We start from the raw sequence: 15,369 nt of genomic DNA, 5'->3' as shown, positions 1-15,369 counted from the left end.
CTGTGCATGTGTGTGTTTAATCAAATTGACTGACCTTCTGACTTGTTAATTTAAAATCAAAGTGATTAAATAATCTGTTTGTAAAAACAGGTGAAGAAGTGCTTGTTTATTTTTACATCAAATCCTCACCCTCAATTTTGCTTTGATGTAAAAATATTTTTGATATATTCAAATATTTACAGTTTGAAATCAATTCTTTGTGCAACACAGGAAGTCGCTGAACATGAACCACTTTTTTTTTAAAGTAAATCCATATACACAGCAGATATTTACACTTGGTAGCATTATCTGTAACTATGCAGCACAATGAACTCACCTTGATATTGGTGGCTCAAAATTGTGAACAAGTGTGAAATAAATGAGTGTGCAAAAACTCCTCAGCTGAAATCTTGGAAACATTTACTGAAGGCTGGAAAACCTTGCATATCTCCTTGATTTTCCTTTGTGACCAAAGTCTTTATTTATTTATTTTATCATGAATGAAGTCACTGAAGCTGGCCTCAAACCTGTAATCCTCCTGCCTCAGCCTTCAAGCCACTGGGATTACTGGCATGTGCCACCCAACTTTATTGTCTGCACCTCTGTACACCTACTTGGTGTCTTTAAACATCCAAATCTGGACAATAGTATGCCTGCCCCACAGCCTGCCCACTCTGGCCTTGCTCCTGGGTCTGAGGAAAAGGGTTGGTCCCTGTGAAGCTTGTCACTCAGAAGTCTGCTCCAGTGTTAAGGGCTGGAGAGAATCTGATTTTGCTCCATCTTTGAAGACATTTCTCTGGGCCAGGACTTCCTGAGGCCAGTGATGGTTGTCGAGGATGACAAAAAATGATACAGTCATCTGACATAGGACTCCTCCACATTGGAGCTTGACTGGGAAAAACTACTTTTTCTCCTTCTGGTGGTTCTCCTTCTTCATGAAAACTCATCAGTTTCCTGAAGATCTTTCCTCTCTTTCCTGAAGACTCTGTGGTGCTTATAGCCAGCCCCTTCTGCTGCCTGTCAATTTCCTCCTGGAGAGAGCTGGCTCCCTGACTGCACTACTGCTCACCTCCTGCCCCACCTGCTCATTTCCTTCCTTAACTGTACTTGGCCTTCTGTACCCCTGTTGGAGCCCTTACCCTCCTAGGGCTTCTCTTCCTAACAATTCTTCCTGACTCATCCTATGCACCTGTCTACTTTCTTCCTACACATCTCAGAGGACGGTTCCCCCACACTGACCACTTATCATGGTCCATTAGAAATCCATAGCTCAATTCAGAGGAGGGGAGAGCTGGGGATGAGGCTGTTAGAGAAGGAAACTACCAAGAGGAGGAAAGGCCTCAGTGAAATGTGCAAAAATGGGGAAAGGAGAAATCAGAAGCCCAGGAGCCTGAGGACCAAATTTTTAAGTGGTGTAGGTCTTGGTCTCCCACCTTCTATCCTGCTCCAGCTTCATATTTAATACTTTAGATATGTGTTATTATTAGAAATAATTTCAGCGAAATGTCTGACCTAGTGGGGCTGGGATTGTGACTCAGTGGTAGAGTGCTTGCCTAGCATGCATGAGGCACTGGGTTTGATCCTCGGCACCACATAAAAATAAATAAAATAAAAGGATATTGTGTTCAACTACAACTAAATTTTTTTTTTTAAAAAAAATGTCTGACCTAGTGAATAGAACACAATAAACACTCAACAAAAGACAGTTATTGTCACTTTTTAGAACCCAAAGTGACTCATACAAATATAGGAGAACTGGGTTTGAACCAGAGGGCAGCTTTGACAGCTTTGACAGAAGGAGCACGGTTTTTGTAATAACACATTCTTTATATTATCATGGGCTGATTGTGGCAGTCAGTTGTAAGGAACATCATGAATTATTTATAAATGTAATCACCAAGTGCTGGAATTTGAGCATGAGATACATACAGTCTTGGCAACATTCAGGAACCTTTGTACACCTGTCTTTTCTTGAAACCCATCACCCAGGGAACCATCTAGTTCCAATAGACTCATATGTGCAAAACTTATGGCATAAGGCATAACACACAGTAAACACTCAATTAATGCTATTCCTGGGATTATAGTTTTTAACATTACAGCAGATTCAAGTTTGTCTTTGTAGAATTACCAGTTCAACACATTTGCTCCCTATTTACTTTCCTGGGTGACCAAAAAAGGGACATGGGTTAGCTCACCTGTTAGGAGCATCTGACCCATGAGAGATTCATCCCATACATGGACTTTAGCAGGAAACATATCAGTAACTACTATGGTGGTTTGTCTTCAACTATATGACCTCTGCCAGTCATGTTTCTGACCGTTGTGAATTCTCACAGAACATTTTCTACAGAGTGGTGTTCATTAATTCATGAGGCAGTCCATCAAATGCTAGACTCATTTCACTAGAGTCTGAAGGCTGTTTTGTGCTATTAGGAAAGATTAGAGAAGCCATTTGCAGGATGGCAGGTAGACTCCATTGGTAAAGGAGGATTTTTGACTGTTTCTTGTTAGAGGACATTCTCCACATCCTGGGATGACATACAGTTTATGTCAACTCATTTGGCCAAAATCTACTGAACATTGACTTCTTTTCAAACTTTGGATGCCAGGGAACCAAGGTACATTAGGCATAGTCATAGGGTGATGAGAAGCAAGAGTTCTGGTTCACAGCTGAATAAATATTTGTTGAGGCACCTGGGAAATAAACCATTAGTTAATTCTAAGTATTGTTTGAGAGCTCAGAACATCCTGTGCTCAAGAGGTAGGGAGAGAGCACACTGCTATGGTCGTGGCAGGTTTACTGCCTGCAGAGGTCTTCCTTGTGCTTCCAGATCTCTCTGTGCTATCTCTTTAGCATTCTCTCCAGGATTCTGTGACATGTGCTGAGAATAGCTGTCACAAAGTCCCAGCAAAGAATACTGGATGTGGCCAAATACTAACCCCAACAACCACTCTCGATGCCTTTAAAATTTTTTTATTTTTTTTTAAATTTTGTTTTTTTTAAGTTGTTGATGGACCTTTTTATGTTATTCATTTGTTTATATGTGGTGCTGAGAATCGAACCCAGTGCCTCACACATGCAAGGCAAGTGCTCTACCCTTGAGCCACAACCCCAGCCCCAATGCCTTTAAAATTTTTAAACCTAGAAATTATGGATTAGTATGGCTTCCAATCCGGTTTGTTCAATGCCTGATATGTTTGGGAAGGACTTTGGTTATAGTGCACTCAAGGCTGTAAATAAACACACCATCAGAAAAGCAAACTGCTGGGCAGTGGCCAGCCAGTGCAGGGGAATTGCCATGCCCATAGCCAGAGAGAGGCACAGGCGAATATTATTTGCAGAGAACATGCCTGGCTTCCTGCTTCTTGGCCTTCTACTGCCCACTGCTGGAGGTGCTCAGCTTCATCTTGCTGGTTTGGTCTCACCAGGTGCCAAGTACACCAATCCAGTTCCCTAATCAGGGAGAATTTAGGGGGCTTGAAGTCAATAACAGATTTCCACCTGATATTGGGCTTAGCCCATGGGAGCTGAACCAACTACATTTTGTTTTGTTCTTGGTGACTAAAATGGACCATCTTGAATGCTGTTTGCTGTAATTGGCACCTTTCTTGTTCTTTGTACCCTAATCTTTGGAACCATATTTCCTCAACTGGCTGGTGGATGGTGGATGTGTCAACTTACTCTCAGGGCTGTCTTCCTTTCTTTTTCGGCTGTGCTGGGGATGGAACCCAGGACCTTGTGTGTGCTATGTAAGTGTCTACCACCAAGCTATACCCCCAACTCTGCAGGGCTATACTGAGCAATAAATGAGATGACCTGTGAGGCAACTGACACGTAGAAGAGGTACCATTTGTGCTGAGTCTTAACTTTTGAGCATTTTGACACATTTGTATTTCGGGGGCCTGGGGTTCTGCCTCTGAACATGAAGCAGGATTATTTTGGTATGGAGAATATTTGGTAGCTCATAGGGAAAAAACATTTTACTTATAAATATTCCAGTGTGCCTCAGACAGTCTTGCTTCTCATCCCATCCCTGATCTTCATCCTTCCTCTTAGCCTCATTCAGTACTGACCACTGGCTCACCCCTGCCCTTACCCTACTCCTGAAAGAGTGTCTCCTCACTGGTTTCCTTGAGAGTTTGGGCCTCAGAGACCTCTTCAGGGGTATGGAGAGGCAAATGTTTTACTAAGCCCATACCTGTTTTCTAGAGCATGGTGAGTTGAGTCTATTAAAGAATCTCCTGCTGACTCTTTTTTTTTTTTTTTTTTTTTTTCTCAGCACTGGCTCAGATGCTTGGGGAATTGTCCCAGAAGATGCCCCTGAGAAACCAAAGAGTACTGGAGTCCACCCTCCCTCTCAGCTCCTCTTCCTAAGGCTCTGAAAGTGTGAAGGGTGCGGGGAAGCCTGATGGATGCTGGTTTCTAGGCAGAAGAAGAATATGCCCCAGGAACTAAGGGCAGAGTGGTGGTGGGGACAGAGCACAGGATTGGGATCAGGGGACCCTGCTCATTCCCATGTGTGACCCAGGCCTACCCCAGGTAGCTTGAGGACAAGTAGCTGAGAAATGCAGAAACTAGATGCAGATGTGGCCTGCCACTCTTCTCAGCTGAAAAATGTCAAAAAGAGCTCACCTTGAGCAAAAATGTATGGCATAGGACTCTATTGAGAATAAAAAGCAAAATTGGAATCAGAGGAGAACCATTTGAACAATTATCTCTAAGTTCATCATGGTCCAAGATCCTTATCAGTGTTTAATTTAAAAATAAAAATAAAACAACTTGCCAACTTCACAGAAGCTATTGAATGATGAGCTGAAAAATTCATCCAACACCTTTGTAATGTGTAGAGAATTAAGAGGGCTATTGTATAGCCTGCCTGTTATGGCTTAGATATGAAGTTTATCCCCAAAGCTCAAGTGTGAGAAAGTGCAAGACTTTTCTGAGGTGAAATGATTGGGTTATGAGAGATGTAACTTAATGAGTGGATTAATCCCCTGATATGAATTAATTGAGTGGTAACTCTAGGAAGGTAGGGTGTGGCTGGAGTGGCCTGTGGCTGAGGTCACTGGGAGTATGCCTTTGTACCCCAGGGGTTTATATTTTGTCCCTGGTGAACAGAGCTCACTCTCTGCTTCCTGATTACCATACCCTTCCGCCATGATGTCCTGCCTCACCTTGGACCCAGAGCTATGGAGAAAGCCAACCATGGACTAAGGCCTCCAAAACCTTCAGCCCCAACTAAACTTTTCTTCCTGTACATCGTTCTTGTCAGGTCTTTTGTTCACAGCAATACAAAGTCTTACTAAAACTTTGCCCCAAGCCCTGGACAAAGAACATCAAAAGCACATTCATAATTTCTCTAATTTCTTAAAGAGCTAAGGGAAAGATTGGTGTGATTTCTGAACAACTGCTCTGGACAGATCAGAGAAAAGGGGTGGATCCCCATCTCAGAGGCGAGAGTGAAAAGCATACCCTAAGGGTAAAATTATTGATGGCATACTCTGTATGACAGTGTGAAATTAGCAAGAGAATTGTCTTCTATTGTTAGCCTATCTCTGAACAAATTACTTTGGCTTATTATAGGAGAAAAAAACCCTTAAAATTAATACTTATTTAAAAGCACCATGTTGGCATGAGACATGATGGAGAGTGTCCCATGGGGTAAACCCTGGGTAGGGGAAGCTTCAGGGTTCCTGCTGTCTACTGGCCTCTTCCTGCTACCCTCCCTGTTCCTTCCTTCCCTTCCACTTCATCTCCCACTGACTTCCTAACTACCAGGAGCCTCTTCAATCCTGCATTAAGTTTCAGCTGGAGAAGGGCCTCCAGAAAAGGAAGTCACATAAAACTAGGAGTGGTTGACACCAGTTGTCTCAGGTAGGAGTTGCATTTTAACAGGGAATCCTTTAGGGCCTTATCAGAAGAGAATGAAGAAGGAATTTACTTCCAAAGTGTCACAGCTCACTCATGAGGCAGGTGTCTTGGAACGGAGGTAGAAGATAAACAAATGCAGAAGATACTCCCCTTATGCATCAGACCCTTGTCTGAGAAGAGGTTGGGTGCCTCCATGGCATTTCCTTCCTTGGCATGGTTCTGTGCTCCTCAGACCTTGCTGCCACCAGACCTTAACTATGATGAATCTTGCCTATCTTAAGAATAAGAGCTAGCAGTTATTGAACACCTATTATGTTCAGTCAGTTTTCTATGAGTTTTACATTCACTAATTTAGTGCTTACAACCATCAGAGTGAGGCAAACTCTATCTCCATTTTACAGATGAGGCAAGGAGTTGTTGAATAATTTGCCTGAGGTCACAGGACAAATAAAAGGTGACATGACAATTGAAACCCAGGCTGTCTGACTCTAGGGCTCTCTTTGAAAACTGTGGTATAAGTCATTTCCCTAGTACCTATGGTACAGCCTGGGAAGCAATTACTTTTCTGGGTTTTAGTTCATGTCTCTGTAATATTAACTTTATGAGTCAGCTTGGCTGGGTCACAGTACCCAGATATTTGGTCAAATATCATTCTGGATGCTTCTGTAAGGGTTTTGGGGTGAAATTTATATATAGATCAGAGAATATACTCAGATTGCCCCTGTATAATATGGGTGAGTCTTATCTAGTCAATTGAATGCCTGCATAGAACAAAAGGCTGACATTTCCTGAGAAGGAGGGTATTCTCCAGAACACTGCCTTTTATGTTCATCTGCAACATCATTTCTTCCTGATTTTATAGCAGTTGTCTTTGGACCCAGACAACAATCTTCTCCAAGTCTCCAGTCTGCGGGACCGCCACACCAGATTTTGGACTCAGCAAGCCTGCACAATTCCCTATTGGTTCTTTTTCTCTGGAGAAGTCTCATACAATCTCCTTTGCTAACAAGTTCCTCAAGGCTATGTCCTAGGACCTTCCCCACCACCCTGCGAGTTTTGCTGGTTTTCGGAAAGCAAGTATTTTCCTGTCAATGGCCTCAGTTGCTATCTGCATGGCAATAACTCTTGAACTGATACTCTCGCTCAGAGGTACTGATGGAATTCCAGGCCCATATAGCTGATTGTGTACTTGACTGTGTCCTTGGACATCCGAGGGGCACCTGAATGCAGCAGGCACAAAGGCAAATTCAGGACCCTGAAACCCTGCCCCTCAGGGTGCCCATCCCTGTGAAATGTGCCTCTGTCCATCAGAAAAACCAGCAGCCATTCTTAACAGCTGACATCTGTACTTCTTTACCCACCTTATTAAAGCTTTAGGCCTCGTTCATCTCAACTCCTATGGTGACTTGTCAAGTGATCTATCTATTATTAGTCTCTAATCCTTTTTCTCAATGCTTTGGCTACAGTGATCTTTCCAAAAATCAAAGCTGATCATACCATCGGTGCCATCACCTTTTGGAAACCACTCAGTGATTTTCTGTTGTGCTTAGGAATTATGTTTTATTCTCAGAACAACTACATGGTGGTTCCCAAGTATCTGTCTCTCCTCCTGCAGCTTTAGCATGTTCTTCCTGTCTAAACTCTAGCTACCCTGACTTTTTCCCCCCCACTTCCTCAAAATGCTTCCTCCCATCATAGGTTCCTTGTATATACTACTTTTTGGTTTATTTCACTTTTAAAAAATTAGAACATTCTTCCCCTACCTTTCAACTATTATATAAAGAGTCACTTTCAAGGGCACCTGTTGTGTTTCACACACTTCTCCCTCAGTATATTCAGATCCCATTATTGCACAAACCATAGTATTTACCTAAGTTAATATGAGTCTTAACAATGTTGATTTATCAACTTGTTAAACTGAAGTGTTAAGCACAGTGCTAAATACTTAATAATTATATTTAAACATTGTCTAATTAAAAATTACAACAAAATCTGAGAAGCAGGCAATACTATTATTTTTATTTTACAGAAAAGAACCTGATATCCTGAGTCATAAGCTGAGTATGAATTTAGTAGTGAGATAATTTAATAGATATTTGGCTTCCCCAGAGGACTGTGAACTTGGAGTGAGCTGGAGCCAAGGTATTATTGATCAACCCTGTTATAGGATGACCTGGCATGTAGAATGTGTTTGGTATAGTTGTTTATTGAAATAATGAATATTTTAATGATTAATAAGCTAAGACACATTTTTAATATGGAAACTAATAGGGTATTCCTTTTGTTCTCTAATCCAAATTAGTCACCTGTGAGATTGTTTACAAAATTCTAAACAGCTGCTTGCAAATGAGAAGATGGCATTCCAATCCTGGAGATGCTTTAGAGCATCTTCCACTCTTAATTTTGATGACCATCTGCTCCATTTCAAATGAGGGATCAATTCAGTTTAATTTTACTCAGTTAAAGGTGATTTGCTTTTTTAGTCCTATTTCTTCTCAGGCTTCTAAAATAAAGGGAGTAACAGTCACACAGACAAACACAAACTTACTTGTGTTAGGTTAAGTATATACTCACAGCTGTAACAAAGAAGTCCTAAATTTATGAGACTTTATATAATAGACGGTTATTTTTAATTTATGTAACAGCCTAATAGGGTTTGTTACTTGGTGACACAGTTTCACATCTGGTGACTCAGGGGCCCAGATACCCTTCCTCCCATGGCTCCCCCACCTTAGGGCCTGAGTTCTCTCACTGATGGCAGCTTGATAAGAGACATGAGGAGGTAACACCTACTGCCTCAAAACCCTGTCCCCTCCCCCCGCAAAAGCCTATCATTTCCACACACTTCCCAATGCTAACATTCATCATATGGTTATATCCAACTCCAAGGAAGGCAGGACAATGCTGACTGTTTATATGCCCAGAAAAAAAAAAAAAAAAAGAAAGAAAATGTTTGAGTGAATCATCAACAGTTTCTGCCCCATTCTTAACCTAATATAAGGCAGAGAGATGCTCTAAGATTAGTACAAAGCACCCTGGGGGATGGGAAAGAGGGAGCTTAATTTTCATTGTGAACATCTGAAAAGGTCTGCCAATGAGGCGGTTTTGAGTGTGTCTTGAAGGATAAGTAGGTCCTTGACAGAGATTGTAGCAGGTACAGCTGAGATTGTGTCAGTGGAAAGGAGGTGTGAAGTCAGGTGGGAGCCAGAAAGGAGAAAAAGGTGTGTCCGTGTCTTGATCTATGTGCATGTGTTTCAGAGTCAAGTAGAAATTATTTTAATAATCTCTTTGTCTTGGTGTTCCTGTGCTCCTTTTGTAAGTAATTAAATAACAAACAAAATTCCACCCTTCACCATAAGTATCTTGGTCCCTAATGTGAAGATATGAAATAATTACACGTTGTGCTGTGCAAGAATTTCAATGTCATAGACAACTTCTATTTTCAAGACTGTGCTAATTATAGAGGATGAGGCTGAACAAAGGAAGATGCACAATTAGCAGAGCAGAGCTTATTACAAACCAGCTCTGTTTAGAAGCTCTTCTGATTCTCTATAATTAATAGATCAATAATGATCTACTGTTTATCTTTTAGAGGAAACCTCTGGAGATTTTAGGAGTGTGAGATTTGGCCATTTTGTTTGCCTGTGGTGATGGTATTAGACACTTTTACACTCTAGTCTAAATGATACAGAGGAAAGAGCAGGGTCTTCAGAAGGGTGGGTAGGGAACAAAACCCCTGTTGCTTTTGTGTTCTGCCACTCCTGGGCTAGGTGACCATAAGCTCTCTTAGCTGCTTCCTCTACTGCATGGGGATAATAATGCATATGAAAGTATCTAGCACTAAGCCTATACCATATTAAAGACTCAATTTTAATTTTGGATACCTTTCCCTTTCCTTCTCCTACTTTCTTTTTCTAAAGCAGGATTTTATTCACCTCAAAAATCCTTAAGACTTTAAGAACCGTATAAGAATGACTGTAATATCAGATGGATGTTCTTCCTCTAAATCTACCAAACTTCAATAAAAGCAGTTATAATATCAGCAGCTCTATCTTAGCAGTGTCAAGGATGAAGCAGGGCCTTAGTTGTCTAATCCCACGAAGGCTGACTCAGCACTTCTTTTCTTCCTAAGAGAATGAACTGCATTCCATGTGGTTTACTCTTCCCTAAGGGGCTTCTTGTCTTGTTTTGTTGGCAAACAAGAGCTTAGGTGCAAAAGACAAGCTCTGCTCCATGAACATTAAGGGGCTATGAAAAAGTCCAGAAAAGTTTGGGATTTTTCCCTAGGTTTTGTGGCCAGAATAGTAAGAAATAGATATGAGAAGCTGAGAGCACAACATTACATGTTATTTACTGGAAAATGCTGTGGGTTGCCGATCCTGATCCTTAGCTCAGCTATGAAGGGCCTATACACCCAAGTGCATCCTGGTATTGACTGGAGGGCAAGAGGCATAAGGATTACATTACCATATCAATAGCCCACATGCAAAGTTCTTGATAAAAATGATCATAATCCAGAGGCATGAGATAAAATATGAGAGTTTGATTTGTGTAAACAAATCAAAGGCATTTAGAGTCAAGCTACTTAATCTGCCTTCAAGCATTGCCAGGAATATAAACATCAGAACCGCCAAGAGCCCCGTCAGCCTAGAGCAGAAGGGAACTCTGAAGATTGTTTGCTACTTTGTTCTGATTTACTGTAATCTAGCCATATTGGCCTTCTTTCAGGTTTGTAAACCAGCCAAGCTTAAGGCTTCTTTTGTCTAAAAACCTCTGTAAATCATCCATCTGCCTCTTCAGAGATGCCTCTTGGCCTACTCAGGACAATCTTGGTTATCCTGCATTAACAAAAGCTTGCAGACCTTGGTAGCTTGGTTTGTTTGCTCACGCTACAAGTCCTTTGTGAATTGCTGGGGGAGGCACTTTGAGGTTATATAGGCTCCAGCTAAATGTGAAACTACATCTTGAGCCATCTTGTCAGCCAGAATTCCATGGGGAAGAGGAGCTAAAGGTCCTTGCAACAGCAATTAAATGTTCCAGCATGAAAGTGACACACAGCATTTCTATTCACAATTAACTCATTGGCCAGACCTTTCCCATGGCCCTAAGGAACAGCTGAGAGAAAAAAGGCTCTATAATCCAATCGTGTACCTGGAAGGAAGTGGCACCTCCCCTGACCACCCTGTCTAACATGTGGTCCTTTTATTCACTGTCTGAGCACTGTTTGTTTCCCAGAATCCTTATCACAGTTGCATATTTATTTATTTTCTCTTTTTAGTCTGTTTTCTCTGCGGAGCTCTTAGAGTTTTAAGAGAAAGGACCACACAGGCAGGATGATTGTATGCTCAATCTGTCTAATATATTTAAATACTGAATCAATTTGTTTTGAATTTGAGAATCATTATGGCTATAACCTTATGTCCCTCAGTCTCTGACCATCCTTTTTTCTCTGTGCTAAATCTGTTCCATTGTTCCTTATCATAGGGCCCAGGGCTGAAGACAGAGACAAACTAACTGGACACTCCTTTAAATGCTGTCATGAAATGAAGGGGGAAAGATGATCAAATAAAATCTCACGGAAATCTACAAAGGCTGTGAAAACTAACACATTCAGTGCAAAATGCTGTTTTTAAATAAGGAGAAAGGACAAAGGAATTTGGGGAATTGGCATTTTGTTGAGTTTGCTCTTGGCAAATCAGCTTGCCGGGAATGAGCTCAGAGCTGTCTATCTTGCATCCTGTACTCCTGTTGTACTTCAGTGTCGACTTGAGCTTGGCATCTAAAAGGCACTTTGAAATAAGTGTTCATTTTGTGCACAAGGAAACAGTAGTTTAAAGAGGGTAGGTGGTCAGCCTCAGGTCACAGAGGGTGATAAGGGAAAGAAGAAATCATCCAAGTGTCCTCTTGCCAGGTCAGAGGGAGGGCCTCAATGACTTTTATTGATTTTACATGCTATTTAGGGTAGACAGCATATAAAGTAACCTTCTGAGTATTTGTCTTGCTCTTTGTCACTTTCAATAAAAACATTTTAACAATTATTTATTTTAGATATTTATTTTCATGTTCTATACAAAATTCTATTATTTTCAACTGAAACAAGAAATGATTGAAGTACAACTGCCTGAGAGACAAGGTTATTTCAGTAAAGAAGATTCAAGAATCAATGATTGAAGATCAATTGCCTTGGAGCAATGGATCTTAGATAGAATACTCTGGGGTCACCCGAAGCATATCTTTAGTCCCTAATAGTTCATCTTAAAAAAGGCCTGTGTTAAAACTAGTCAAAGGTTTCATAGACACTTGTAAATATGATTTTAGAAATCAACCCTTTTAAGCTATGGTTTTGTTTCTCCTGTGTCATTCAGGAATAAAAGTCTTATGACAAGAGTATTTTACATACTGTAGCAAATAAAAATTAATAAAAGAAAAAGGAACTAAGCTTTTCTATTCATTAGTCCTTAGACGTGGACTTGGGGATTTTTAGCATGGCTGTTATTTTCCCTCTGGGTGGGCTGTGTAATGAGTGGTGTTTTCCTGTCCTACCTGTTGGACCAAGTGTGCCATGTACTTCTTACTACAAGGTGCAGAGTACAAGCATGGTCTCCATCTGTGAGGAGAATTGAGGGGCTCCTGGCAGGAGAAGTTCTGCTTAGCAAACTGAAGAATCCTAAGTGGACACCAAGAAGAGGAAAGACTTTAGAAATGATGAAAATTAGTTGGGTTTGGAGAAATGAAGACAGAATTCTGTGACTTAAAAAAAAAAAAAAGATGATTTCTATTTAGTAAAATGGCATGTGGGTAAGCCTTGAATAGAGGTTCATTGAGTAGAAAAAAAGAGATTTAATAAATGAATAAATGAGCATTTGAGGTGTCCTAGGAATGCAAACCTAAATGACTATGAGACTAGCCAAGTACGATAAGGGAGAGCCGCCTGGGAGTGAGACAATGGGGAATGGTAGGAACTGTGGTTCTCTAGGGAGAACACGCCCCGCATGGGGCAGGCAGCCATGGCCCAGGTCTAGCTGATGACTTTCATTAATGCCATAAGTAAAAATAGGCCCAGTAATGTCACAACTTCAGATTTTCAGGGGAAAACAGAAGTACAGATCTTTATGTGAAATTTCTTGAGTTCTACGTTCTAGAATTTAAGAAACAAATCAAAACAAATTAGAACCAAAGCCTACACAAGGGTCAGGGTTACCCCATGGTGGCCAGCTTTTGTCTGTGGTGCAGTGTCTTCACTTTCCAAGTGATGAAAAATGGGTCCAGAGCGCCAAGGCCCCTCGGGTAAGGACACCCAACTCATCTGTGGCAGAGCTGGGTTCGACTTATGACCTTTCACTTTCACCAATGACTGCTCTAAGACCGGCTGAAGCTACAAGACCTGCTTAGATAGTAGGTTGGAGGCCAAGCAGAAGATGCCTTCTGTTGATCTGATATTTGGGTCTCAAGATGTATGTATATAAGGCTTCATAATGGAGGCATAATGTTCTATTCTCACAATTCATATTTTGGAAAGAATGCAGGGTGAAGTTGAGTGAAATGCGATGGTCCGTCACATGAACTAGTACTCTTGGAACCAGGTAAAGTAGCCATGTCTATAATCCCAGTGACTCAGAACGTTGAGGAAGAAGGATCACAATTTGAGACCAGCCTAAGCAACTTAGTGAGACCCTAAACAACTTAGAGAGACCCTTCTTTAAATAAATAAACAAACAAACAAATAAATAAATAAATGGGCTAGGGATGCAGCTCAGTGGTAAAGCACCCTGGTTTCAATCCCCCTAGCACACACACACACACAAAAATAAAAAAATAAAAATGAAAATAAAAAAAAGCAAACAAGCAAGTAAGAAAATTATTACTCTGATTACAGGCCTCTAATTTAGGGTGTTATTTGGGGTTCTATTGGATACATTTGCTGGCTTCTTATATAAAAGCCTATGCTTTGTGATGGCTGTGTATGAATTGTGTTTAAATACGGATTCAGACACTGATTGTAACTTAACCTTTCTAGGTCCCCATATGCAAGAGAGAGATAATAACAGTGTCTGAGTCATGAAGTCATATTGAAGGTTAAATGATCTGTATATAGAAAGTGCTTAGCATGGCACTTGCACAAGGTAGGCAAAAGTATTCGCTATTTTGTAAAAAGAAATGTTAGCTATTGTAATAGGGTACTGTAACAATTGCTCACATTTACTACTCTGTGCTAATTTGTTTACATTTGTTATCATCATCACCAAAATCCTTTTTGTTTTTACATAATCTGTACTTTAATGATGAGAAAATCACGACCTTTGGAAATCAGTGGTGTAGACTGCACAAATCTCTTGGTGTTGAGGACCAGTGTTGGAGCCTGAGTCTGCCCAGCTGCCCAGTCACTACCCCACTTCTCCAATGCCTTCTCAGTGTTCATCTGAAGGTACCTCCAGATATTCAAAAGAGAGCAAATCAAATTTTATTCAATACCAAGTACTCATCAAGTCAAATACCAAAGCCAAGAAGTCCCCAAGCAAACAACCAAAAGCACCACAGTATGTGGAACGATTTTACTTTATTTAAAAAATGTATTATTCAGGTGGATGTAGTGGTATACACTTATCACCCCAGGAACCTGGGAGGCTGAAGCAGGAGGGCTGCAGGTTCTGAGACCAGCCTGGGAAACTTAGCAAGATCTTATCTCAAATTAAAAAATAAAAAGGACTGGGGATGTAGTTCATTGGTAGAGCATCCCTTAGTTCAATCCCCAGCTCCCCGCTAATCCACAAAAAAGTAATGGAAATGTCCCATGTGACTAAGAGCATGCGAGAAAACATATAATTTTAAGTCTGTATGAACCCTCATTCTCTTTCTTCAAGAATGCTAAAATTCTGTAGTTCTTAATAGGTTATTTGCTTAATGTTGGTAAAATAATTTCCATGGAGGTTGCTTTTAAGAAATTACAAATATATTGAATGTTGAGTTTGGGGAAAGTAATAGGAATATCTTACAGCAGCTTATTTTAAATACTTCCTTTGCTTTTGTAAAATTTTCTATGTAAAAAAAGAGTAGAGGGCTAGGGTTATGGCTCAGTGGTAGAGCACTTGCCTAACATGTATGAGCTCTAGGTTCAATTCTCAGCACCACATATAAATAAATAAAATAAATGTCCATTGACAATTAAAAAAATTTAAAAAGAGTAGAATAAAATATAAACATTATTAAAGTGTATTAAGCATTAATATGGAGCATCTTATATAAAGCAGTTTTAAATGAAGAAAAAGAGAGAAATGAGAAGTTATTGAATGAAACCATAGCTGTACCCTAGGTCAGATACTGACATTTTTTTTTTAATCTTGTTTTTTATTATTTATTTATTTTAGATATTGTTATTTGTATCATAGCTTTTACTGACATAAATCTTCAAGATCCCTCAGATCTTGAATTCTCATTCTCTTTGCATTTTTAAAACATATCTTTAAAAATAGTGTAGAGAATGTGTGTATAGCTACTTCAATATTTCATAGGCAGAT

General features: G+C 40.3%; 1 protein-coding gene across 11 annotated transcripts in view; it reads right to left on the bottom strand.

The window, feature by feature from the left end:
• The window catches only part of B3GALT1 (beta-1,3-galactosyltransferase 1), a 582,447-nt gene that overhangs the window by 27,828 nt on the left and 539,250 nt on the right, over positions 1 to 15,369 (bottom strand). For 5 of the 11 annotated variants that reach the window (XM_081261274.1, XM_081261272.1, XM_081261273.1 and 2 more), the window contains one exon: positions 12,398 to 12,521. The exons of the other annotated variants lie outside the window; for them this stretch is intronic. The gene's annotated coding sequence lies outside the window, so the exon portion shown is untranslated. The remainder of the gene's footprint in view (positions 1 to 12,397; positions 12,522 to 15,369) is intronic. 11 annotated transcript variants of the gene reach the window in all.

This window comes from Spermophilus citellus (genome assembly GCF_964194105.1).
Source record: "Spermophilus citellus genome assembly, chromosome: 11".
In the NCBI taxonomy this organism is placed as follows: domain Eukaryota; kingdom Metazoa; phylum Chordata; class Mammalia; order Rodentia; family Sciuridae; genus Spermophilus; species Spermophilus citellus.
This window is presented reverse-complemented; position numbering and strand designations above follow the sequence as displayed.